The sequence below is a fragment of the Mus musculus genome, chromosome 2, assembly GCF_000001635.26.
Source record: "Mus musculus strain C57BL/6J chromosome 2, GRCm38.p6 C57BL/6J".
Lineage (NCBI taxonomy): Eukaryota > Metazoa > Chordata > Mammalia > Rodentia > Muridae > Mus > Mus musculus.
The window spans coordinates 106,135,334-106,163,318 of record NC_000068.7 but is presented as its reverse complement, the minus strand read 5'-3'; the positions used below and the strand labels follow the sequence as shown (position 1 = coordinate 106,163,318).

At 38.4% G+C, this 27,985-nt stretch overlaps 1 protein-coding gene across 7 annotated transcripts in view; it reads right to left on the bottom strand.

The window, feature by feature from the left end:
• Positions 1-27,985, bottom strand: part of Dcdc5 (doublecortin domain containing 5) — a 328,880-nt gene that overhangs the window by 246,425 nt on the left and 54,470 nt on the right. Inside the window, exon 1 of one of the 7 annotated variants that reach the window (XM_006500501.3) lies at positions 5,512-5,576. The exons of the other annotated variants lie outside the window; for them this stretch is intronic. The gene's annotated coding sequence lies outside the window, so the exon portion shown is untranslated. Of the gene's footprint in view, positions 1-5,511; positions 5,577-27,985 lie in introns of those variants that run through there. 7 annotated transcript variants of the gene reach the window in all.

Sequence of the window (27,985 nt, the reverse complement as noted above, 5' to 3'; positions counted from 1 at the left end):
TAAACTCTGTTATCTGTTAGCCACTGCAAGTCGTCACTTTTGCCTCATCTTGTTCGTGATATTTTTATCCTACAGGAGAATTACCCTCAGTGATAGATGATAGCAGCTGACATAGAGCCAAACACCAGTCCAGGTGGCCTACTCTTCCGGTTAATTGAGAAATCAAAGTTCAAAAAGCAAAGGCCCTAAACAAGGGCTCTCTGGAAAGTACAGGAACTCTCTGAAGTAATTCCTGAGATCACATGACTTGGGAAGACAGAAGTTTACGTGGCATCTAATGTTTGTATCATATAATGAATCTTTCTGTCAAAACCCGTTCTCTTCGGTTTGATGTTCTTCACCACATGGTAGAGCAAGCCACCAGCACAAAACCAGAAGAGAAAGAAGGAAGGAAGACTCCCAGACTTTGATTTAGGGGCATTTTATGCATGACCGGTTTTACTGTCACAACTCATACCCTTTAACTGATAAGGGATTCTATGTGACATCAGAAATCAACCAACCATACAATTGCTGATGTCATTTACTCTCTAAAGAGCTATTGGTTAAACTCTTAAATTTTTCATTGGGGATAAAGTCTTTGTCCTTTTAAAATGTTTCTCTATTACTTTTTTTTTTTTTACAGCTTTCATTGGATTATTTGTTACTATTTGTGAACCACAATGGCATGGATTATTAGTTGTTTTCTTAACTCAAAACTGAAAATTTTTATGTCTGAGCAAAGATTAAATTGTGTCCTAAGCAAGGAGAAAATTAGTCAAGAACCCTGCCAATGACATTTTGATAATAATTCCATTTAGTTCTCATCAAACTTTGTTACTTTACATGTTTATATGACCTTTATCTTCAAAGTGCTATGTTTTGTTCTCAGTTATTATGATAACATGTTGCCCTTAAATACAACTACACACATGAACTAACTCACACTAAACTCAGGAAAATGGTACAATATTATTGAATTATTTTCCATAATATGATCTTTTTTCAAATCAAAGATGTTGCTAAAAGGAGAAGAGTGTTCTTAAAAAAAAATCTTTATCATAAATCTTTTTCTTCCTTTGCAAATCCTTTTTTCTCTCTACAAAAGCAATCTGAATGGGGGTAAAAGAAGACAAAACTTGACCTTCTGTGATCCCGGCATTAATGGGTCTGTTCATAATTCAATCTATGTGTGTGAGAGAGCATCCATGTGGAAACATAGAAGCCTGAGAGACATAAAACCTTTCCCTTTAAACATTATCTGACCCTATCGGGCCCATTCACAAAAGAAGGCTTACGCATGCATATGCTGAAAAAGCACAGCATCGCATTGTGCAGGAGAAAGCCCACTCGTTCCCTCTTCCATGGCAATGAAGTACAGAAGGGACACTTGCACACAATTTGGGAGTGTAGCAAATGAACAGAAGCTACCAAACAAAAAATTAAATATTCTGGTGAGGAAACAAGCCAAGCTTCTGAAATAAGGCAAGTGTGTGCATGGCTATACATATGTATGTCAGATGTTTGAACACTTCTCTATGATACATGCATGTAATTCTTGAATTCAATTAAGTACTCAAAATGGCCTAAAGTCTGCACAAAATATTAACGTCTTTATATTTTTTAATAAATCTTACATATTGAAATTGTCTACATCAGTGCTACACATTGCTAAATATTGCCTGCCTACTACTAGGAACCAGTCTGAAGAACTCCTGGTTTTGCAGTGGCTACAGCTATTGGGCTGACTTTGCTGAGATTTTGAATCCACCCATGTTACTAAAAGCTCCTGAGCACTTTGTACAGAACCATCATTCGAAATCATCACATAGAATAGTTGTCTCTATTCTTGAAATATGGTCTTCAGAAAACTGTAGGATGGTCTCAAATCAAAGACAGTCTGTTAACCCAAATTTCTAGGCAGATGTGGTGGCTCAAACCTGTAATCTCAGTACTTGGGCGGCTGAGGCAGAAGGATATGATATGATATGATATGATATGATATGATATGATATGATATATGATATGGTATGATATGAGCTTAAGGCCTCTATGAACTATTTAGCAAGTTCAAAGCCAGTCTGGAAATACAGTATGAGAAATAAAGGAGGGTCACTAACGGGATGATCAAGAAAGTAAAGACAGTAGCCAACAAACATTGGATCCCAGGGACCTATATAGTGGGAATCTGCAATTCATCATTTGAATTCCACATGTACACCATGCAACACCTTCCCTTCACCAACATACATACATACATACATACATACATACATACATACATACACACACACACACACATACATACATACATACATACATATATACATACATGCATACACACATAAACACATACACATGAAAGACAATAATCCAGAAAAAGAGCACAGAGATTTTGGTGAATACATTTTAACCTTCCTAAATCTCTTCATTGTTTTGTCTACAAATATATTGCTTTCATAAGTTAAAAGGGGGAATCAATACAATCTTGAATCAATAAAAGAAGACCAGAAAAATTACAAGAGCTGAAAGAAAGCTAAATATCTCTAACTTGGTAGCTGAGCTACTGTATAACCCCCAGGGGAATCTGACATGTGTGGCATTGCAGTGACTACTACATCTTCACTTTCCTGTAACTTGGGAAGATCTACCTTGCTTTCAATTAGAGGTCCCTATATGGTGGCTTTCCAACCTGGCATCCCCATCTACTGATATGGGAAGAGACCACTGAAAATGGAGGTATTTTAAATGTCTTCTCAACTCACCTGTTTGCAGATAGGTTGATAGCAATGATGTTGATGGAAACTAGATCTTGAGGTTGATGCAGTGCTGTTCTTTGTAGAGCTCTAATAGGAGTATAGCTCACTAAGGGACCTAATTGCCATTCTCAGAACATTCTCGCCAAGTTGGCACCAATGACCAGATATACTAAGTTATGTCCATACCCAGGTTTAATGGCTAACTATGTCTCAAACCCACACTAACAAACCTTCCTTTTTGACTTTACAATGGTTTGGCTGCTTCTGCCCAGTTTTGCTGTTCATGCCTATTTAGTCCAGAGTTGCTATCTACTTTTCAGACAACCTCCAATAACACACTTTTAAACTGACAATAATGAATTACAAGCTTACAAAAACAAAAAATTAACTTTAACATATCATTGTATCAAAATAGCCTTGTGATCTATGAATAATTACTGAATAAAAGGTCATTTTAAAAGAAGAGCCCAGACAGTAAAACAGGAACTAAACTTGAGATTTTATGATGTTATCAGGGTTTTGAGACAGGTATAGAATCTCATGTTTACATACATAAACTGTGGGACTGGGGTTGCAGCTTGGTGGTACAAAATTTGCCTAGCATTCACAAAATCCTGGATTCCAGCCACAGCAATATCAGAATAAAGAAAGGGGAACTGAGCTGAGAAATCATGGAAATAAGCTCCCCTAAGTTTTCTTGCTTCCCTTTCCCATTATGACTTCACTTCTCGGGGTGTACATGAACTGCAGCTAAAACCTGAATTTACTTTTGCTAACCTGAACACTGCAATTTATACATCTAAACCAATTGAATCATTTTACAAGCAATAATTTAGTAATTATCCATGTGTTTGATTTTTGAAACAAAAAACCACCCATATTTTTTATTTGTACCTGGTAAATTAAATATGTAACTAATTAGAATTTTATAGAAAGAACATGGAAGCATTAGTGTTAAATAAATACAAAACTGCTAATAAGAATGCCAGTATGTATGTGTGAAGATATCACAATGAACCCACTACTTTTTAAATAACAGTTAAACTAATAAAAGAAATATTAAATAAACATTAATATCATACTTCTGAGAAAAGATAAGTGTTAAATTTCCATTAGACTTTATATATCTAAAAAGATGATCATTTTCCTTGACCACTAATCTTCAGTTCCAATGCAATTACAATTTTACCTAAAATAACAAAGGGAAGACCAAAGAGATAGATCAGCCGGGAAGGCATGTGTCATGCATGCAGGACAGCCTGAGTTTGGATCCACAGTAAAGGCAGTTCTGAGAGTGTGCTTCAGCACTGCTTCAGAAAGGTGAGAGACAGAGGAAAGGATGTCACACACCCCCACCCAGCAGCTTGTAGGCTGGCTGATGTATGCAGCAGCGACCCCAGAAACTACGTCTATGAAGTAGAAGATGAGGACACGTATATAAGGTTATTCCTCTACCTTCCACACACCTGTCACGGACACGTGTACCCTTCCCACACTCACACCTACAATCAATCATACACACACATACAAGGATTAGAAATATACATCAAAGCTAAAACAATGAAACCAAAACAATGTCATTGTTTTATATTAAAAATCTCTCTAACTATAATTAAACATATGTAGAGGGATATATTTTTTAAAATTTATAACTAGCAACCTAATCATTTACCTTCTAACTGTTCAGAGGAAGAAGCCAAAACTGTAACTGAAATCTATATAGTTGTTACTCATTGCATTGTGGGAAATGGTCACATATAATTTCTGCAAAATAGTCCCTACTGATTATTCTAATCTATGCTTACAACATCATCTTTAATACTGAGCATATATGTCCCAAAAGTAACACATTTTCACCTAAGTGTTGAATTCATGTAGAAAATTTTGTATATCTTACTGATCATCTATTATGAAAGATAAAGTTAGAAAAAAATGTGTCAGTCATTAAGATAAAAATAAAATACTAAAACCTTAAACTTTAGATAGATGACTTAGACCATCGTTTAAGTTGGTCAAACTTATATAGCAAGTTTTAAAAAAATGTATACATTATCTTATTCTTTGAGTTGGTTATAGATTTATTGTTCACAGTGGTACACAGAAACTAGCAAATCCATGCCCACTCCTCAGGAAGATTAAATGCTTTTGCATTCCAGGAAGCGACATGAAAATCATTTTCCTCCTTTGTCTGGCACCAATTTTGTGTTATTATTTCATTTATGGAATCCGCTGTCAACTTCCCAGCATGGGCTTTGGAGGGGAGGTCTGATTTAATAGTTCTTCATTACAATATTGCCGGCAGAATCCGATGACTAGCTCTCTCAGGGTTGACATTTGTAAACTACAGCTTTCTCGTGATAGAAGATAACTGGGTTAGCATCGCTAAAACCCAGAACAAGAATTCTATCCGTAGATGTTAGTTGATACAAACAAGATTCAGTTACCAAAGATCTAAGGACCCTCTTACACTTCCCGGTACTGCAATGTTTAAAAACTGATTTTTAAGTAATAACTTGTAAAATTTAGTGGAAAAACATTCATGATTTTTCAGAAAGTTGTGGTCTGATTTGTTCTTTCTGGCATGATTTTTCAGGGTGCACACATCAATAAAATAATTGCCAGTTTTGGAAAGCTTTCTATTTTTGTTTTTCTGTTCTCAGCTTTTCAGAATTAACAAGAGTTGATCTACTGTAATACTCAAAGTAAATGTTCTGTTAATGTTGAAGTTATAGCACATACAGTTTTGATAATGTTAGCAAAATAAGTCCCTTACATTTTCTTGTAACATGTGGTATCCCTCTTGTGTCACAGAAAGAATGGCCTTCTCTGGGACTTTGCTTCTTTTTCATTCATGATCAAGTTCAACTAAATAAATATAAACAGTAGACATGAATCTCTGACAACAACAACATTTATTCAAACAAAATTAACAAAAGATAATTTTTGTTAGTTTTGAAGTACTTTTGTAAAAACAAGCTTCATGAAGAGGATGTAGAAAGAAGATTTTGGGTTTTTTAGAAGTTAAAACTCTTAACCATACTGAACTTGTAACTTTCTTTAGTGTATATATATATATATATATATATATATATATATATATATATATATATATATATACATACACAGCTTGGGAAATCTAATGCTGAGAGAATTTCCTAAGTTGCAGACATTGGACATGGATTAAGATGGTTTATAATACTTTAAAATGAATTTACAATTTAACAACTTTGAAAATTAGGTTGGGCTCTTCTATCAGAAATTTTCATTGTAAGAAAGAGAATAAAGTGACTACCATTATGTTGGGCTAAGAAGTCAAGGAGTGCATCAAAAGTATTTATTCATACACTCCACTAGGCTAAAATGATTTCCAATATTTTGTAATGCTGAATACAGAAGATTGTATCTCTACACAGTGCAGCAGTGACCTCCAAGTGGCTGCATTTACACAGTCACCTCAAGTTTTTTTCATACTATTTCCAGTCTCTGATTCATAAAGATATGGATTTCATATCCTTATGGAAATAAAATACTATTTTCATAAATGTAAGAAATTAACTCACACAGTCACACTCCTTCACCAGAGTAACACCATTAGAAACAAACAGAGCTGGAGTCTGAGAAAGAGCTTTCTCAACTGGAATATTTAACAACTTCATCCTTTGAGACAGGGCCTCACTTTGTAGCCCAGGCTGGCCTGGAACTCATGGAGATCCCCCCTGCCTATGCCTCCTGAGTATTGGAATTAATGGTATGTGCTACCATAACTGGATGCTTTCTTTCTTTCTAACCCCACTCCCAGTCGTAAATTTGAACAACTCTTATATGACAGATCTAGACTAATAATGAAGAATGGCTTTTTTAGGTTTGCATGTGTGTGTTCATGATGCTATTAGGAATTCATTTTCTCAAGTGTGTGCCTAAGAAATCATATTTGGCAACATGAATAGCTAATTCCCTCTGCCTAAAGATCTATACTTCCTATGTTAAAGATAAGTGTAAAATACAGTCTTCTTCATGTTTTAGCCATTGAAATATACTTAAGAATGTTCAAGCTGTGGATACTTTGTCCACTGACATGAGACACAACTGAACCCCACAGACATCTGAGTGGGCAAACAGGAGTGGTCCAGGGGTCTTCTGGATAGCCGATGCTTGCCTAAATAAAAAGCTGGTAAGTGTTTCTATAAAGAACTTGTCAACAGTTGAGGTTTCGTGGAAAGGAAAAAAGAGTTATCTTTATCAGTCCCTTATAGTATAAAATAGACAATATATAAACAAATGAGCTATGTTTTGATAAGACTTTTTAAGTCTTATCAAGGTAGTAGGCTGAATTTTGCAAGGAAATAGTGGTTCACCAAGCCTAACCCTGGCCTAGACTGAGAATCACTGATTAAACAGATGATTTTTAATTACCACAGTAGACTATTTTTAGAATTATTCTCTCTAATGAATATTTGTCCCTGTAATAATATACTACAGAAGTATAACTCTATAAAAATGTAAATATTGTGTCTTTGTACAGAGTAAGTCTGACATTAAGTCTCACTGATCCTCTATCGGCAGCTTTCCCATCTCAAGAAATGAGGAGAATGGAAGACAGAAACTGGAGAGCATTCCTCAGCCTTATCCTTTTCTCCTAGTTTTTGTTTTTGTTTTTGTTTTTGTTTTTGTTTTTGTTTTTGTTTCAGAGCTGGGAAAAGAACCAAAAGCCTTTCACATGCAGGACAGAACTCGCCCACTCAGTTATACCATCAGCCTTTGGTTTGAGGAGACAGATTTGTGGCTTGTTCTCCAGGTTGCTCTTAAACTTGTAATCCTTCTCCCTCCATCTCCCAAATTATGGGATTAGATGCATGTATCCCCATGCCCATCAAATTTATCTATCCTTTAAAATATTGATTTCAAGGTGAAAAAGAAAGAAAGGGAAGGAGGGAGGAGGGAGGGAGAGAGAGGGGAGGGAGGGAGGGAAGGAGACAGAGAGAGAGAGAGAGAGAGAGAGAGAGAGAGAGAGAGAATGAATCTTCAGAGCAACCTGTTTCAAGGGAAGTAGAACAAAACAAAACCAGGCATGAAGTTCCTTGATGCCATGCAGAGAAGTATGCCTCTAATGTGGTTTCCCAGGGCTGTGACATTTGGAACAGCATGAAAGTAACTTTTCAAAAGGTGAGAACTCTTTCCTTCTGACTATAGTCGCGGGGGAAATCACCCCAATTTCAATATCTGACTTTGAATAATCACTATACTAATCTATGTATACATTTAAAAAAATAATATTGTGATGTCAGAATGTGTTAGATAAAACATAAGAATGAGCATTTAGGGTATTTACTGGAAACAGAGTAGCCATTCCAACAGAGGCCTGTTTTAGTTTAACCATTTAGGGAAAATTATTTAAAGGGTCAAATGAGGAGATAAAATTTCACCTGAGATATTAATAATATGAAATGCTAACAGAATCTTTCCCTCAAAACCTAAGAAGTGACAATTATAGTGGGTTCCTTCTCCCCAGCCACTTTTGATCAGATATCTAATTTCTTCATTAAGACAAACAATCAGCAACAATTTTTTTAAAAAATGTAGATGCCACCAACGTTCTGCCTCATCTCAGATATGTAAAATAATTTGTTAATTAAGTTGAAATATCTGTAGCATTTTTTCTATTAAAGAAGGCAGGAAAAAAAAGAAAAAGAGAAGTAGACAGGAACAAACAATTCTAAAATTTATGTGTCAGCCAAATAGAATTAGAGGGACGATGTCATTTTGTTCTAAACTTATATTGCTCCCTTTAAATATGAGAACAATTTCTCCCATATTCAATATGAATGGGCAAGGCAGCATTTCTCCAAGGTTTGTTGCAAAAGTCTGAGATAACACATCACATTCGTACACAGGCAAAGCTGGGCTCACTCTGAACTAGTGAAAACTAGGAAGGAAGCATCATGAGACTGGCCAAGAACTATGTAGAAGAGGAAGAAAGGTGAATGGAAATGCTTGAAAGAAAAAGTCTGCTTAGATTCATGGACGAAGAAGACAGGGTAAATTAATGGAAACCATTAAGGGTTAATGTTTTTCTTTCGTTTTTTTTTCTCCAAAATATTCATGTCTTTTTTTTTATTGGATATTTTATTTATCTACATTTCAACTGTCATCCCCCTTCCCTGTTTCTCCTCTGGAACTCCCTAACCCATACCCCCTCCCCCTGCTTCTATGAGGGTGCTCACCCACCCACCCACTCCCACCTCCGCACCTTGGCATTGCCCTACACTGGGGCATAGAGCCTTCACAGGACCAAGGGCGTCTCCTCACATTGATGTCTGAAAAGGTCACACTCTGACACATGCAACTGGAACCATGGGTCCCTCCATGTGTACTCTTTGGTTAGTGGTAGTTCTAGGGGTCCTTGGCTGGTTGTTATTATTGTTCTTCCTATGGGGTAGCAACCACCTTCAGCTCCATCAGTCCTTTCTGTAACTCCTCCATTGTTGACTGCATGCTCAGTCCAATGCTTGGCTGAGAGCATCCACCTCTGTATTTGTCAGGCACTGGCAGAGCCTCTCAGGAGGCAGCTATATCAGGCTCCTGTCAGCAAGCACTTCTTAGTATCCACAATAGTGTCTGAGTTTGGTGACTGTATATGGGATGGATACCCAGGTGGGACAGTCTCTGGATGCCCTTTCCTTCAGTCCCTGCTCCACACTTTGTCTTCGAATTTCCTCCTGTTAGTATTTTGTTCCCCCTTCTAAGAAGGACTGAAGCAGCCACACTTTGGTCTTCCTTCTTCTTGAAGTTTATTTGGTCTATGAATTGTATATTGGGTATTCTGAGCTTTTGGGCTAATATCCACTTATCAGTGAGTGCATACCATGTGTTTTCTTTTGCGAATGGGTTACCTCACTCAGGATGATATTTTCTAGTTCTATCCATATGGCTAAGAATTTCATGAATTCCTTGTTTTTAATAACTGAGTAGTACTCCATTGTGTAAATGTACCACATTTCTGTATTCATACCTCTGTTCAAGGATATCTGAGTTCTTTCTAGCTTCTGGTTATTATAAATAAGGCTGCTATGAACACAATGGAGCATGTGTCCTTGTTATATGTTGGAGCATCTTTTGGGTATATGACCAGGAGTTATACAGCTGCGTCCTCAAGTAATACTATGTCCAATTTTCTGAGGAACCACCAGACTGATTTCCATAGTGGTTGAACCAGTTTGCAGTCCAACCAGCAATGGAGGAGTGTTCCTTTTTCTCCACATCCTCACCAACATCTGCTGTCACCTGTGTTTTTGATCTTAGCCATTCTGATTGGTATTGGAATCTCAGGGTCATTTTGATTTGCATTTCCCTGATGACTAAGAATGTTGAACTTTCTTTAAGTGCTTCTATGTCATTCAAGTTTCCTCAGTTGAAATCTCTGTTTAGCTTTGTTCTTCATTTTTAAATAGAATTATTTGGTTCTTGGGAGTCTAACTTCTTGAGTTCTTTGTATATATTAGATATTACCCCTCTATAACATGAAAGATTGGTAAAGATCTTTTCCCAGTCTGTTGGTTGCCATTTTGTCCTGTTGACAGTATCCTTTGCCTTACAGAAGCTTTGCAATTTTATGAGGTTTCATTTGTCAATTATTGATCTTAGAGCATAAGCCATTGGTGTTCTGTTCAGGAAATTTTTCCATATGCTCATGTGTTTAAGGCTCTTCCTCACTTTCTTTCCTATTAGTTTCAATGTATAGGGTTTTATGTGGAGGTCCTTGATCTACTTGGACTTGAGCCTTGTACAAGGAGATAAAAATGAATCAATTTGCATTCTTCTACATGCTGACCTCCAGCTGAACCAACACCATTTGTTGAACATGCTGTCTTTTGTCCACTGGTTGGTTTTAGCTCTTTTGTCAAAGATCAAATGACCATAGGTGTGTGGGTTCATTTCTGGGTCTTCAATTCTGGTTCATTGATCTACCTGCCTGTCTCTGTACCAATACCATGCAGTTTTTTTTAATCACAATTGCTCTATTGAACAGCTTAAGGTCAGGGATGCTGATTCCCCCAGAAGTTCTTTTATTGTTGAGAATAGTTTTCACTATCCTGGTAATTTTGATGGTGATTGCATTGAATCTATAGATTTCTTTTGGCAAGATGGCCAGTTTTACTATATTAATCCTGCCAATCCATGAGCATGGGAGATCTTTCCATATTCTAAGTTCTTTGATGTCTTTCTTCAGAGGTTTGAATTTCTTGTCATACAGATCTTTAACTTGCTTGGTAAGAGTCACACCAAGGTATTTATATTATTTGTGACTATGGTGAAGGGTGTCATTTTCCTAATTTCTTTCTCAGCCTGTTTATCCTTTGAGTAGAGGAAGGCTACTGTTTGTTGTTGTTGTTGTTGTTGTTGTTGTTGTTGTTGTTGTTAATGTTATATCCAGACACTTTGCTGAAGTTGTTTATCAGGTTTATAAGTTCTCTGGTAGAATTTTTGAGGTCACTTAAGTATATTATCATATCATTTGCAATGACTTCTTCCTTTCCAATTTGTATCCCTTTAACCTCATTTAGTTGTCTAATTGCTCTGGCTAGGACTTCAAGTACTTGAATAGGTAGGGAGAAAATGGGCAGCCTTGTCTAGTTCCTGATTTTAGTGGGATTGCTTCAGGTTTCTCTCCATTTACTTTGATATTGACTACTGGTTTGCTGTAGATTGCTTGTACTATGCTTAGGTATGGGCCTTGAATTCCTGACCATTCAAAGTCTTTTTTCATGAAGAGGTGTTGAATTCTGTCAAATGCTTTCTCAGCATCTAATGAAATGATCATGAGGTTTTTTTGTTTTTTTTTTTAATTTGAGTTTGTTTATATAGTGGATTACTTTGATGGATTTCAGTGTATTAAACCATCCCTGCATCTCTGGGATGAAGCCTACTTGATCATGATGGACGATTGTTTTGATGTGTTCTTGGATTCGGTTTTTTAAGAATTTTATTGAGTATTTTTGCAACGATACTCATAAAGGAAATTAGTCTGAAGTTCTCTTTCTTTGTTGGGTCTTTGTGTGGTTTAGGTATGAGCATAATTGTGGCATCATAGAAAGAATTGTGTAGTGTTCCTTCTGATTCTAGTTTGTGGAATAGTGTGAAGAGTATTGGTATTAGGTCTTCTTTGAAGGCTTGATAGAATTCTGCACTAAACCATCTGGTCCTGAGCTTTTTTTGGTTGTAAGACTTTTAAGGACTGCATCCATTTCTTTAGGGGTTGTAAGACTGTTTAGATGGTATTACCTAGTATCTGTCTAGAAAACTGTTCATTTCATCCAGATTTTCCAGCTTTGTTGAGCATAGGCTTTTGAAGTAGGATTTGATGATTTTTTTGGATTTCCTCAGTTTCTGTTGTTATATCTCCCTTTTCATTTCTGATTTTGTTAATTTGGACACTGTCTCTGTGCGAGGACTTATCTTGGTAGAATAGTGCTTGTTTAGCTCACATTTGTCCCTTGGTGTAATCCCCAGCAATGTAAGAGAATAGAATAAAAAGAAGAAAATCATTCCACAGAAATGCGCTATAGAACCCAGCAAAATGCTTGCTACTCTCATTGGCTATTCGGGGTATATTTTATTTAAAATGTTAACACTAAGGCTTCAGTTATCATTCTGTCCCTAAATGCCTAACAGTTATAGTTTAGTGAGACAGAATTTGATATGAAACATGGGATCTATAATTGAAAGCACTGTTTGAGAGATGCTTAAAATTTCTGCAAGCTCATGAATCTCTCCTGTGGACACCCTGGAATGGAAAGCAGGCTCATGACCTCCTCGACAAGTGTAGACTCAACAGAGGTGATCTTGTCTCATACATAGCATTAATAACTGACTGCCTTTCTGTTGTATGCTTCTTAGCTATTCTGAAGTATGTTTTTTTTTTAAATCATGAAGATCCTTCCTGTAAAAATTGTAACATGATAGACAAATGTATTTTACAGAAGAGAGTCTTTCTAGAGTTAAATTATAAATATTGTTAGAAAAAGCATAGTAATTCGAACACCCTGGTATGTTCTGTCTACCTAATCCATGCTGACATTTCAGATAAGTTATAGCCAAAGGGGGAAAGCCTGTTAGTCCAACCAAACTCTCATGGCTCTGAGCTATGGCTTTCCACATGGTTTTTGCATTTCACAAGAGTAACCAATGAACAATCATGGGATATACAATATGTGTTGTGTAGCCCATTCTTAATGAATCAGCATGCCCCTGTAAGAGTACTGAATTCATCAAAGATTTTCATCAGTAAATATTGATCTACTGCTATGTTATTTGATTTATAGTTTACATGTGGATCAATATAGGCAATACAGTTTAGCATAAACAATAAGATAATCACCCTTCATATATATTGACACGCTTACCAAATGGTCTGCTAATATACAAAAGACTGGGACAAATTACTTATTTATATATACAAAACACAGCTATAAAGGACAGCTGCAGGTATTTTTTTTTTGAAAAGTGCATTTTAATAAGGTCCCATTCAGTTATAGAACAAATGGGGAAGAAATGGTTTGCACTACAGAGTTTAGCACAGGAGCCCTCTTCTTTTCTAACCACGAAATCAATCATTTGTCCAGACTGTGGGAGTCAGAGTTAGTTACTGAAAAGACTCCGTATATAAACAAGTCAATAACTCATTGTGTGTTATTGTCGAGCTGAAGAAGTCAGCTTTCAAAAAGCTGGCCCTGCTTCTCCCAGAATGAATGTCACTGTATTCAGTGGCTGGGGGAGCCTTTGTTTCTAGCCATTGCTGGCTGCCATTTATGTATGGGAACAGGAGGTAGCTGCAGGAAGAGCAGGGGAAGACACTATTCCCTAACTTGATGTTCAAGTCAAACTCCCAGTTTTGTTAGCCTAAATCATTTGCTTCTGAAAATAGTCAATAAGATGGATAAAGAGTGGCCACATAAAAATATTTGGCAAAAGAAATAAGATACAAATGAATCCACTACATCCATCTTAAGTTGGATTGGCATAATACTTTAGAATTCCTACTTATCAACAGAGACAAATATGACATTCAGGCAACAGCTTGAAGAGTTCAAATGTACAAAATCAAACTGATGAATAGGTCAGCATGTCCAAGGAATTCTATCTGTTCTTGCTGTAAATAGAATGGTTGGTTTTTGAGGCAATCAAAGAGAGTTTTTAAAGTCTCTCTCTCTCTCTCTCTCTCTCGTGTGTGTGTGTGTGTGTGTGTGTGTGTGTGTGTGTGTGTATCTATATGTGAAAGATAAGGTGTAGGTATCACATTTTGGAGAGAGTAATAAAACTCCTTTAAGAAGTGTGTTGACACTTGCGATAAAGAAATCCCAATGATTTGTGACTTAAGATTAAAAGTCCTTTATAGTTCAAAATGCACTAAATTCAAAATATATAAATATTGTTAGACTTGTATGTATTTTATCTTGGTGTTTGCTAAATAGATAGCATGTATTCAAAGCAGGTAAGATACTATGAAAACACAGGGACGGGCTTCCAGGTTTATAATTAACTTGAGTAAATGACAAATACAACCATATCTATTTAATGAATGACCCTTATATTATAAATGCCTGATATCTTTGGGCAAAACCTTTTGATAGGCCAAATTTCTTTTCAAAAGATTTGTCTTCATTTATTTTGTGTGTGGTGTTAGTGGGGGAGCAACATGACTTGCGCATGGAGGTCAGAAGACAATTTGCAGGACTTGGTTCTTTTCTCTTTTTTTGTTGAATATTTTTATTAGATATTTTCCTCATTTACATTTCAAATACTATCCTGAAAGTCCCCTATGCCCTCCCCCACCCTGATCCCCAGCCCACCCACTCCTGCTTCCTGGCCCTGGCATTCCCCTGTACTGGGACATATGATCTTCGCACGACCAAGGGCTTCTCCTCCTATTCTGCCGCTTGAGTCCTGGGGATTGAACTCGAGCTGTCAGGCTTGGCAGGAAGTGCCATAACCCACTGAGCCATATCTACAGCTCACTCCTTGCTTTTAACTTGGTAAAATTGTAGCCATAAGCAAGGAGGGAATGCAGGAAAGTAACTCATCTCATCAGTCCCATCCACATACATAACTTAGAAAATCACATCAGATAACATCTGTCTTTAGCACGCCACAGAATGTGACAGACCTTTCCCAGATAGACAGGTTAGGATCAGAGCACAGGGTGGCTAATAGAACAATGGAAAAAAAAACCCAATAATCAAAAATATATGGCATAAGATAGATAAGATAGGTAATCATGCATATATATATATATATATATATATATATATATATATATATATATATACATACACACACATACATATAAGACTAATAACAGCTATGATCAGAATGTTTTCATATGGAAAGCCATCAGTATGACATAGTAGCTTCCTAGGAAAAGAGGAGAAAATGAAAGAGGCATCGTTCTTAATTAATAATGAACGTATTTAATATTTGTATGATGAATGTAGCCCTAAGTGATGTTGATAACTTGGCTAGACGTAGCTGTGGGTGGAAGAAATCTAGATGTGACTGAGTGTAAGCCAAGGTGAGGCCATCAGAGAGTCAGACAGCTCAGTCAGCGTTGGACATGATTACAAGATGCTCCACGGAGGCTAAAACACCGGTATGAACCTATTTCTCAGTTCAGATAGATGTAAGAGGGAGAGTTACATGCCAAGTGCTTGGTAGTATGATGAGAAAAACAAACAAACAAACAAACAAACAAACAAACAAACCACTGGAGGACTCCATTCTTAGCTCTGGTTCTTAGCCCCACAGTGTCTCAATACCACACTCTGAAGCCCTCTAAGCTTAGCTCATTCCAGTTTGAGGACTCTAAGTCTTAACCTAACTCCACCTTATACAACATAGTCCCAAAAAGTCTCCTTGTGGAGAAAATCTTAAGTATCACTTCTCATCTTAGGAAAGGAGAGAAATTGAATTCAAAACTGGTTGTGATGGTTTGTATATCCTTGGACCAGGGAGTGGCACCATCTGAAGGTGTGGCCTTGTTGGAATAGGTGTGACCTGGTTGGAATGGGTGTGTCACGGTGGGTGTAGGTATAAGATCCTCACCCTAGTTGCCTGGAAGTCAGTCTTCCACTAGCAGCCTTTGGATTAAGACATAGAACTCTCAGTTCCTCCTGCGCCATGCCTACCTGGATACTGCCATGCTCTCACCTTGATGATAATGGACTGAACCTCTGAACCTGTAAGCCAGCCCCAATTAAATGTTGTTTTTAATAAGACTTGCCTTGGTCATGGTGTCTGTTCACAGCAGTAAAACCCTAACTAATACACTGGTTGTGCCACAAACTCATTCAGAGACCCTGAGTGATCCTGGGAGCCAGGCCTCCCTCTCTATCCTTCTGGATTTTTGATAAAAACCTACTTTTATACAATGTGGCTTCTAGAGAATAGCTTGTCTCAAGAGAGAATTCATATATATCAAATATCACAATATTTGATAACCAGCTGACAAACAATAATTTCAAATCAGCAACTTTTAAAGTTACAGTTTATATAAAAGGATAAAAAAGACAATTCTCTATGGTACTTCACACTAAGCTGACTTGACAACTGAAAATTTTCAATCTCTTTCTAAAACCCCTCCTCCATTTTTGTAAGCAACCACGAGTTCTAGTCCTCCTAAATTCTGTGAGGGATGTAGCACGAACTTGGCCCTGACTCTGTAGCCAGGTTCTACCTTTTCATCTGCACATTCTATCATGATAGGAATGCTATGTGTCCTTTCTATTAACAATAACCACTTTTGAGTGTGTATAGGACTGGGGGGGGGGTAAGAGATAGGTAAGATATAATGTCTAGAGGCAAGTTACTGTTACCATCCATCAGTCAAGATGACACCAGATGAATGACTAAGCTAAACACTGGAAACTCATGTTCCTAGACAAAGTTATGTATAGGTTGGATCTTCTAAGCCATTCACTGAAACAAAGACTCTGTCTGGAAGGAGCACTGAAGAGAGTGAAGAAGCAAAACTCCCAAACTTGTCCTCTCTGACCTCTGCAGAGAGTGCACTCACTCTACTCCAGAAACCACGCACACATGTATATGTGCATGTGTACACTAAAACACACACACAACTTATATGTGGAAAAAATACAAAACAAGTTTAGTATCACTACTAATGAAACAACTAGAGCTATGGAAATGACATAATAAGTTCTCTCATGCAGCTTTCTAAAATGCTGATGAGGATTAGAGAGTTTAAGGACTAGTGACCTCGAGGGAAACTTAAATATGAGAGCTTGGCCGAGGGGAAAGGATCAGTGGATATGAAGCCCTAGAGAACTAGAACCCTATATCCACAAACCCCATCTCTGGGAACTTTTCTACATGAATTAACTCCAGATAACTGCATGGATGAAAAATATTGTTTCGAAAGTAAAAAGCCTGATAATATGTCAGAGTTAAGAAATCAGCTCATCATGGAATAGAATTGAAGACCCAGAAATGAACCCACACACCTATGGTCACTTGATCTTTGACAAGGGAGCTAAAGCCATCCAGTGGAAAAAAGACAGCATTTTCAACAAATGGTGATGGCACAACTGGCGATTATCATGTAGAAGAATGCCAATTGATCCATTCCTATCTCCTTGTGCTAAGGTCAAATCTAAGTGGATCAAGGAACTCCACATAAAACCAGAGACAGTGAAACTTATAGAGGAGGGAAAAGCCTCGAAGATATGGGCACAGGGAAAAAAATCCTGAATAGAACAGCAATGGCTTGTTCTGTAAGATCGAGGATTGACAAATGGGACCTCATAAAATTGCAAAGCTTCTGTAAGGCAAAAGACACCGTCAATAAGACAAAAAGGCTACCAACAGATTGGGAAAGGATCTTTACCTATCCTAAATCAGATAGGGAACTAATATCCAATATATAAAGAACTCAATAAGGTGGACTCCAGAAAATCAAATAACCCCATTAAAAATGGGGCTCAGAGCTAAACAAAGAATTCTCACCTGAGGAATACCGAATGGCTGAGAAGCACCTGAAAAAAATGTTCAACATCCTTAATCATCAGGGAAATGCAAATCAAAACAACCCTGAGATTCCACCTCACACCAGTCAGAATGGCTAAGATCAAAAATTCAGGTGACAGCAGATGCTGGCGAGGATGTGGGGAAAGAGGAACACTCCTCCATTGTTGGTGGGATTGCAAGCTTGTACAACCACTCTGGAAATCAGTCTGGCAGTTCCTCAGAAAATTGGACATAGTACTACCTGAGGATCCCGCAATACCTCTCCTGGGCATATATCCAGAAGATGTTCCAACTGGTAAGAAGGACACATGCTCCACTATGTTCATAGCAGCCTTATTTATAATAGCCAGAAGCTGGAAAGAACCCATATGTCCCTCAACAGAGGAATGGATAGAGAAAATGTGGTACATTTACACAATGGAGTACTACTCAGCTATTAAAAACAATGAATTTATGAAATTCCTAGCCAAAAGGATGGACCTGGAGGGCATCATCCTGAGTGAGGTAACCCAATCACAAAAGAACTCATATGATATGTACTCACTGATAAGTGGATATTAGCTCAGATACTTAGAATACCCAAGATATAAGGTACAATTTGTGAAACTCATGAAACTCAAGAAGAATGAAGACCAAAGTGTGGACACTTTGCCCCTTCTTAGAATTGGGAACAAAACACTCATGGAAGGAGTTACAGAGACAAAGTTTGGAGCTGAGATGAAAGGATGGACCATCTAGAGACTGCCATATCCAGGGATCCATCCCATAATCAGCCTCCAAACGCTGACACCATTGCATACACTAGCAAGATTTTGCTGAAAGGACCCTGATATTGCTGTCTCTTGTGAGGCTATTCTTGGGCCTAGCAAACACAGAAGTGGATGCTCACAATCAGCTATTGGATGGAACACAGGACCCCCAATGGAGGAGCTAGAGAAAGTACCCAAGGAGCTAAAGGGATCTGCAACTCTGTAGGTGGAACAACAATATGAACTAACCAGTACCCTCTGGAGCTCTTGTCTCTAGCTGCATATGTATTAGAAGATGGCCTAGTTGGCCATCAGTGGAAAGAGAGGCCCATTGGTCTTGCAAACTTTATATGCCTAAGTACAGGGGAATGCCAGGGCCAAGAAGTGGGAGTGGTGGGGGGAGAGTGGGGAGAGGGCATGGGGGACTTTTGGGATAGCATTGGAAATGTAAATGAAGAAAATACCTAATTAAAAAAAAAGAAATCAGCTCATCATCTATTTAAGATAATGTTATGCATTATTCAGTAATACATTTAATTCCATTTAATAGAAAATAGGTAATATAGCAAGTGAGAAAACATGATACCAAAAGATAAATAAGGCCGGGCATGGTGGCACATGCCTTTAATCCCAGTACTCAGGAGGTAGAGGCAGGCAGATTTCTGAGTTCGAGGCCAGCCTGGTCTACAAAGTGAGTTCCAGGACAGCCAGGGCTATACAGAGAAACCCTGTCTCGAAAAACCAAAAAAAAAAAAAAAAAAAAAAAGATAAATAAGACCTTAAATATATATCAATAATAATGATGTTATATGGCAAAATATTAATAATACTACTCAAAAGGGCGAGTTTAGGGGTTCTATTGTCTTCTTTCGCCTGGTTCACCTTAGCTTATGTCTATATTGAATGTTCTACTGTATCTGTTCCCCTTTCTATGCACACATAAAATGTTCTTGAGTTCCTGCTTTGTTTCCTATCCTTCCATGTGTTTAGCCAACTCCCTACTTCGTTATCCCCCATTTCCTCACAATTGCTCTAATATCATTTCCTCCTTACTAACTTCATCTCATCTTCTAAAAGTGTGTTCTAATGGTCTTGGATGTTGTTCAATGCTAGACTGTTTGCCTAGCATGTGTGAGGCCATGGGTTTGATTCATAGTGTCCCAAAAAACAAATAAAGCTTTTAAGACAATAAACTATAGAAAAAAGGAAATGTTTACCAGAAAAAAAGAAATGGCATTACATTTGGTTTTCAAGTGGTTCGTGGCTTATTAATTTTTTATTGAAAATAAAAGAAAGTAGTGTCAACCAATATTCCACACCAGGTTTTTAGTTTCTTATTTTAAAAACCACATTTACCTGTATCTACTGCTTCTTAAAAGGGGACTGAGAGGAGAATAAAGAGCAGCTGGGCATGAGGGCGGGGCTCTGCTGTCACACTGCTCTGACAGTCAGGATACATTGTGTCACTCGGCCAGTTGTGCAAATGATGCTTGCAGAGCTCAAGGAAGTTGCTCGGGAACAAAGGCACAGCAAATTGAAGAGCCAGGATTCAGATCCAGGCATGTCTGACTCCAGCACTCATGACTCTTAATTATGTGCTGGCTACATCAGAAAATGTAATAAATACAGTGGGGGAGGAAGGAGCCAGGTAGTTACAGACATATTTGCAACTTATGAAAGCCAAGACTTTAACACTATAATTCTATTACAATAAACTTATTTTTATGGAATTAATTAGAAAATAAAGGTATTTAGAACTGCTTGCCTAGGAGAAACTAGATAGAAATCTACTGGCTGTCAGAAGTCACTGAAAGTTATTAGAATTATTTTTTTCAAATATCCATTTTGTTTCTGAGATGAACAAGAACAACTGATGTCACTGATTTTTTTAATCCAGAAAAGATTTATTAATGTGTTTTAATATAATAAATACAGATATTAATAAGTACTCCAGGTACTGGTAATTCTATATTTAGTAACTAATATCTTTTCTTTGTATATAAATAGGAATGTAAGTGTATATAAAATATATGACTTTTATGTTAACAGAAAATATGTATTGCCTTATTATTTGACAGGCTGCTGACTTTGAATAGTAGTATTTTCAAATGGCCCTTTAAAATGTCTTAAATAATTAGAACTACCTAGCAGCGCATTCTTATGAGCCAAATATACAAGGACATAAGACAAGAGAAAAGTTTAGGTTTAATAATCCATCACAGACCACAGTAACTATTGTTAATAGCATTGCTGTATATTTCAAAATTGCTAAGAGTGGTCTGCAAATGTTCTTGCCATTAACCAGTGATAATTATGTATGTAATACATATGCCCATCTGTTTCAGGTCAGTATTCCATATGATCTGGTACACATATACACATCAATATCACATTTGACTCCACAAATAGACATAGTTATCACTTCCCCATCACTGGCATGGGTAAAGTTCTGCCCAGGCAAATGAGGACCTGAAATTTGGTCCCCAGACCCACCTCTATGAACAGCAGGGCATGGTGGGTTGTGACAGAAACAGGCAGGTCCCTGGGTCTCCCTGGCCAGACTGTTTAATAGAAATGGTGAGTTCCAGATTCAGTGAGAGACTGTGTCTCCATAAAAGAAGGCACACACAGTGGAGACAGACACTCGCAGTGTGTGCACACAGGCAAGTGCACCTGGACATGTGCTCATGCCTGCACTCTCATGTGGAGACATGTAAACTAACAACATGACCATCAATGTTAAAAATTCACATCTGCAGTTCATAGTTTTTAATTTGATGCCTAGAGCTCTAACTCCCTTTGTCTCTAAAGTACAAACTAGACCTCATAACAGGAGAGAGGTGAGAGAGGAGCACACACTCATGCACACACATGCACACACACACACATAGGCACACACACATGCACACACACACACATAGACACACACACATGCACACACACACACATGCACACACACACACATGCACACACACACATGCACACACACATACACACACACATGCACACATGCACACACACACACACATAGACACAGGTACACACACGTAGGCACACACACATGCACACACATGCACACACACACACATAGACACAGGTACACACACACACATGCACACACACACAGACACACAGACACACACATGCACACACACAGACACAGACACAGGTACACACATGCACATGCACACACACAGACACACACATGCACACATGCACACACACACACACACATAGACACAGGTACACACACACACATGCACACACACACAGACACACACGCACACACATGCACACACACAGACACAGACACAGGTACACACATGCACACACACATGCACACACACAGACACCCACACACATGCACACACACAGACACAGGTACACACATGCACATGCACACACACAGACACACACACGTGCACAGACACACACACACATGCGCACACACACACACACACATAGACACAGGGACACACATGCACAGGCACACACACACACACACATAGACACAGGGACACACATGCACACACACACACACATAGACACAGGTACACACACACACATGCACACACACACACACATAGACACAGGGACACACATGCACAGGCACACACACACGCTGTTATTCCATGCTTCACCTCCTCTGCACTCAGTCCTGCAGGGAGCTTGGAGCACAGCCACGATTCCAAAGAGAACAGTTCTGATGGGAGGCCTGAGCGCCCCACATACTGCTCCTCCTTGTGAGGTTCCCATGTGGTCTACTACCTGGACTAGGACACGCTTGAGCAGGACATAACCAAGCTGGGATAGCAAGTGACCTCGAACAGTACTTTTGGGGGGAAAAACTTAATTTCTCTAATAAAGTCCTCTCTTACCCTTCTTCCAGTTGCCTTTTGTGAGACACTTTGTCATCTTCTTTGTATTGACAGAACCAACTATTCAATACTTTAGCCTATTGGCCCATTTGCTTATTGGAGCTATTTATTCTATTTATTACCTCTCTTTGTACTGTGCCTATACAGTCCGTTCTGTTCTCACATCCTGTGTGTGTGTGTGTGTGTGTGTGTGTGTGTGTGTGTGTGTGTGTGTGTGTGTGTTCACATGCATGTGGGTGCATGAGTGCATGGTGCATGCATATAGAGGCCAAGGATAGACTCTGGGTGTCTTCCTCTTGTCTTTTTTATCTTTAACCTAGCTGACTTGCTTGGGACTCCACTTGTCTCTGCCTCTCAAGTGCTGTGGTTACAGGTTGCTAACCATGCCAGCCCACATTTTATGCAGTTACAGGACTTTGAATATGGATCCTCACCATTGCATGAGACATGCTTTATCTATTAAGCCACCTCTGCAGCTCTAATGGTTGAAGTTACTAGTTTGTTTTCTACTCCATTGGGTCCTGATTGACAGATAACAATCATGGACCACCCAGACACCATGGCTGTGGACTTGACCATGGCAAGTCATATAACTGCTCAGCTGTGGACACACCACTTTACTCGGGAGTGACGCATCTTCAGAACCCTTCTTGGGGACTAGAGGGATGGCTCTGTAGTTTAGTTAGGAGTACTTATTGTTCTTGCATGGGACCTAAGATCAGTTTTCAATTCCCATGGAAGGCAGCATGCAACAGCCTGTAACTCCGTCTCCATAAGATGCAATATCCCCACTAAGCACCTGCATTTGTGAGCACAAACCCACGTGAGATAAGGACAACAATGAAGAAGGAAGCTCTTGTCCCTCCTGAAGCTGAAACAGAAGCAAAAGTTTTCTAGGTCAAGGAGATAACACTGAAAGCCATGCACACATAGGGAAGGCCCACAAGTCTGGTGGACCACAGCACTATGACTTTAGAAGCAGTCCAAACACTTAAGACGATGCCCAAGAAAGAAAAGCCTGGCCACTGTGCCATCATCAAGGTTCTCGTGGACACTGGATTAACTGTGAAGGCAGATGACAAAACATTTGTATTCAGTGTGCACACCAAGGCTAACAAGCACCAAACCAAACAGGCTGTGGAGACATTAATGTCCTGCTTTACTGGTATGCCCTGGGCCCCTAAGGAGAAGGATTGTAATACTCTGCTGCTGGAAAACATGGCGACCAAGGTCAGCTATAGAAAGAGGAGCTTATTCTGAGTTTATGGTTCTAGAGGGACAGAAGCCCATTACCAATCACAACAGAGATCATGGCAGCAGCTGAGAGCTCACATCTCAATCAACAAACTAAAACCAGGGAAAGCAAACTATGACTCTTTTGAAACCTCAAAACTCATAACCAGTGATAATCTTCCTCCAACAAGTATGTCTTCAAACAGCCACCTCAAATAGCCACCAACTTGGGGCCAAATATTTAAATACTGGAAACTTATGAAAGAAGGGGGTGAAGGAAGGAGGGAGAGAGAGAGTGGAGGGAGAGAGGTCTCAAACCACTGGACTAAAGGAGGGAAGATAGCAGACATCTTTTGTCTTTCACTTGGCCTCAGTTAGGGTGCTTTGGATTCTGCCAACAAAGTTCTGGTCATCTGAACTAAGTCCAATAAATAATAATTTTTACTCATCAAAAGGATCCTTCCCTGAGCTTCAACTGAAAGCCAGGTGATTTTGTGCCCTTTCTAATGCATCCAAATGTGATTGCCACATGGGAACACAGCTATGAAAATCTATATATTCTCTCATAATGGATCAAACATTTAAACTTTGAACAAATAAAACATAGCTGCCTTTTCGTTTTAGCCAACTTTTTTCTATGTAATTCGTAGTTCTGACCATGCCCCTGTCCAGTTAAGCCTGGGACACGAGTCCAAGCATGTTATTTGTCATGGCATCATTGTCTAGCTTTTGCTTCTTTAACTACTTTGTCTCTCGCCTTCTTTGACATCCCTCATTCTCCCTACACCACAGTCACCAAAGCACACATTGAAGTTGTGAATCTCGACATATATCCTTCATATCCTTCATCCCACTCACACAGGAAACATGTAGATTTTGCACACACACACACACACAAATAAATAAAATTGAGGGAAAAAAGTGGGAACTTAAGTGAAGAGAAAAATCTGTAATTTTTAACAAAATTCAACTATGATAATTGAAGGCAGTGTCTGTAATCCAATTCTACTGATTAGAGGAAAAATAATATTTCACTTAACTGAAGTTCAAAGCTAATGTTGCATCAAATCAATTACAAGTACTTATTTGTAAAACTAGAGTTTTCGATTGCACTGAACAAGAGGTCAGTTGCATTTGGTCCATGGCCTTCACAAGCTCTGTGCAGAACGCATCTGGTAGAAGTGAGGCCTGGTCTCACAACATATCAATTGGGCTTGTTCAAACAGTTAACAGTGAGAGACTGGGTCTGGTTCTCAGCACTGTAAATTTCTTGTTGTTATTTAAATTTTTTAAACTTATTTTATTTATGAAAATGTAATTTACCCAAAACTTCGATACTTTGGTTTCTTTTCTTTTCTTTCTTTTTTATTAAAGAAAATTTTGATCTTTGAAGCATTTTCTCCTGGAATGTTGACTGGTCACATGTCAAGCACAGCGCAGCTCTAGAGGACGGATGTGTGCCAGGGAGAGCGCATGGGTGGAGAGGTGTACTACCAAGCAACCACTCTAGTAAGGACTTTAAATTCTGCCTGAGCCAGAGCTGAGAGGGTCCATTCAGCTTTAGAAATGTAGACAGGCCAAAGTGGCTCAGTGTGCTACCAAACAGTCCAGCTTTTTGAGGGAAAAACAAACAAAAACAAAACAACAACAACAACAAAAAAACCGAATGAAATACAAAACTCAAGGCAAAGTTTTCTTGTTTCTAGATGTGAATAAGTAATTTTAAGAAATGAATAAGTCTGTATTTCTGGCCATGATTCCTATCTATTTCTGCCCTCTGAGCTACTCCTTTTTTTCACTTGTATTCGAGCTGTTCTCTACACAGATGGCACAACCATTTGCAAGACTTTCAAGTCAAGATAATAAGTACTATAACTAAACTACCTTAGGACAAAATGGAGCAATAACTGGTAACAGTAAAACAACCATGACCACATTCCCAGCTGTCTTCTAAAATATGTTTCTCAACTAAGACAATTCAATAATATTTTAAGGGACAAATTATTTAGTAAGAAGAAATGATACTGGGCCAGTGAGATGGCTATCAAGTAAAAGTGCTTTCAGTCAAGCCTGGCTACTTGATTTCAAAGCCCTGAACTCATGTATAGATAGGTCATGTATAGACAACTGACCCCACAGAGCTGTCTCTGGCTGCCACACATGCTCTCTCTCTCTCTCTCTCTATCTATCTATCTATATCTCTATATCCTCTCTCACAGAGAGAGAGAGGGAAGGAGGAAGACACGCATGCACACACATAGAAGTAACAAGAGGAAGCATCATATACTCTGAGTGCTGCTACTTACAATCGCTGAAACATGGAACCAACTCAGACATCTCTCGTCAAAGGACACAAAGCATGGTAGACATGTGTCATGGAATACTGTGTAGTACAAAGAGAAGAAAATCCTGATGTGTTTCAAACATGGCTAAATGGCCATATAAAATAAGACATTCGTAATTTGACAAACACAATGATTACCTATCTAGAACAATCAATGAAGACAAAAAGAATTGCAATTTCAATGCTGTAGGCAAGAGCAGATGTGAGTGTTTAATGAGGAGATTTTCACTTTGAGGAGATTTTTTAAAATAGCCTAGATGCCAAGTGATGATGATTTCAAAACAAAAATTAAACTTAATGCCACAGAACTTAGAGACAGATAAACCGGGGCTGGGCAAGTAGTTCAATGACACAGGGTGTACTTAGTATGTGTGAGTTCTGACTTTAGTCACTAGTGCAAAAACAGAGGAATAAAAAGAGAATTTCTATATAGAAAATTTAACATTACACTATCATAAGAGTAATTGTAGCATATTCTGTGAAACACTAAATATAAGCATATAATATTTATACATTATTTAAAATGTACAATATGACGCTTTGAAGTATGTGCACATTATGGGATGGCCAAATCACACTATTACTTCATATACTTATTTTTTTTCTAGTGAGAACACTTAAAAGTCTACCTATACGCTCTAGTGCACTGTTGACTATGATCACCCACTGGGTAACAAGTCTCTTGAACTAGCTTTGCCTGTCTTGATGAAGTTTTGTCTTTTCATTAAATTAGAGTCTAACCCTCAGTTATTAACATCCTATTCTTTGTGATTCCAGTTTGACTGTAAGCAAACTCATTTCAACTTTCTATAATCCCTCTAGGAAGAGCACAGACTTCAGATGCAGACAGTTCAACAGGAGAGAATATGAAACACTGAAAACTTCCATTATGAATATTTTTGTCTAATGTCTGAAGTGACACGTTTTACTATTCAAAAATGCATACCAAGTGAAACGACATTAATAACCCTAATTTGTCCACACTTTAGCTAAATCGCCTTAGGAGCACAGACAATAAAAATTGGAAAGTTTCATGTAGTTTATATTTGGTGTGCATCTTTTTCTGGTGGTGGTTATAGAATGGAAAAGGTTTGGCTGTGGAGCCCAGCCTGGCCTGATCTCACTCTAGAGCCCACACTGGTCTAAAACTCACTCTCTTGCTTCAGCCCCTAAATTGCTGTACCATGGCTGCTCAGTTTTAATCTTTTCAAAATATTAGTTCTGTGTCCAAAACCCAACACAATTTGCTTTTCTAACCATTGGCTGTAGCCTATCCCAATATTATTTTCACAGTTAATACAGATTTATCCTAATAAAAACAAGTTCTACCCCAGGGACTAGAAAGAAAATTAACTGAGGTAACAGAGGCCAGACGAAACGCCCATTACAAACTACAAAGCACCATGCAAATGTTTTTTATTATCGAAGAGTCAATGAAGCAGAGCTGATATTTTGACCGGGTTCCGTACAAATGATTACATGGTCAAAACTACAAGTCAAAGGCCCACCCCGCCTGCAGACAGTGCAGCCAATGATAGATAACGCAAATTGTACTTGTTTGTTTTTATTTCTTATTTTTCCTTTTACTTTTTCTGGAGGGTAGGCCACAAGACGGGTAGACGGCCATGGAAGGGCTGGGATGTGAGTGTGATCATGGTGCATGGTATGAAATTCCCAGAGAATGAATAAAAATGTTATGTTAAGAAAAATACAAGTAAAGTGTTTGAATTGAAGATTTACCAAACTGACTGTTTCTTCCAACCAGGCCTGTTCCATTCCCACTAACTCACTTAGGATGCAAAGGTTACAGGGAGGCCCAGTCAGGAGATTTCAAATGCGAGGCAGGTATGCTTTTTGAATGTGTGCTCCTGAGCCTGGCCGGTTTCCAGGTACAGAGGAATCATGACATGACATGACATGACATGACATGACATGACATGAGTCTTCAGCTCAATATTCCCACCCTCTACTGTCAAACAGGTTCCCTCTGCTCCCCAATAATGCAAAGTC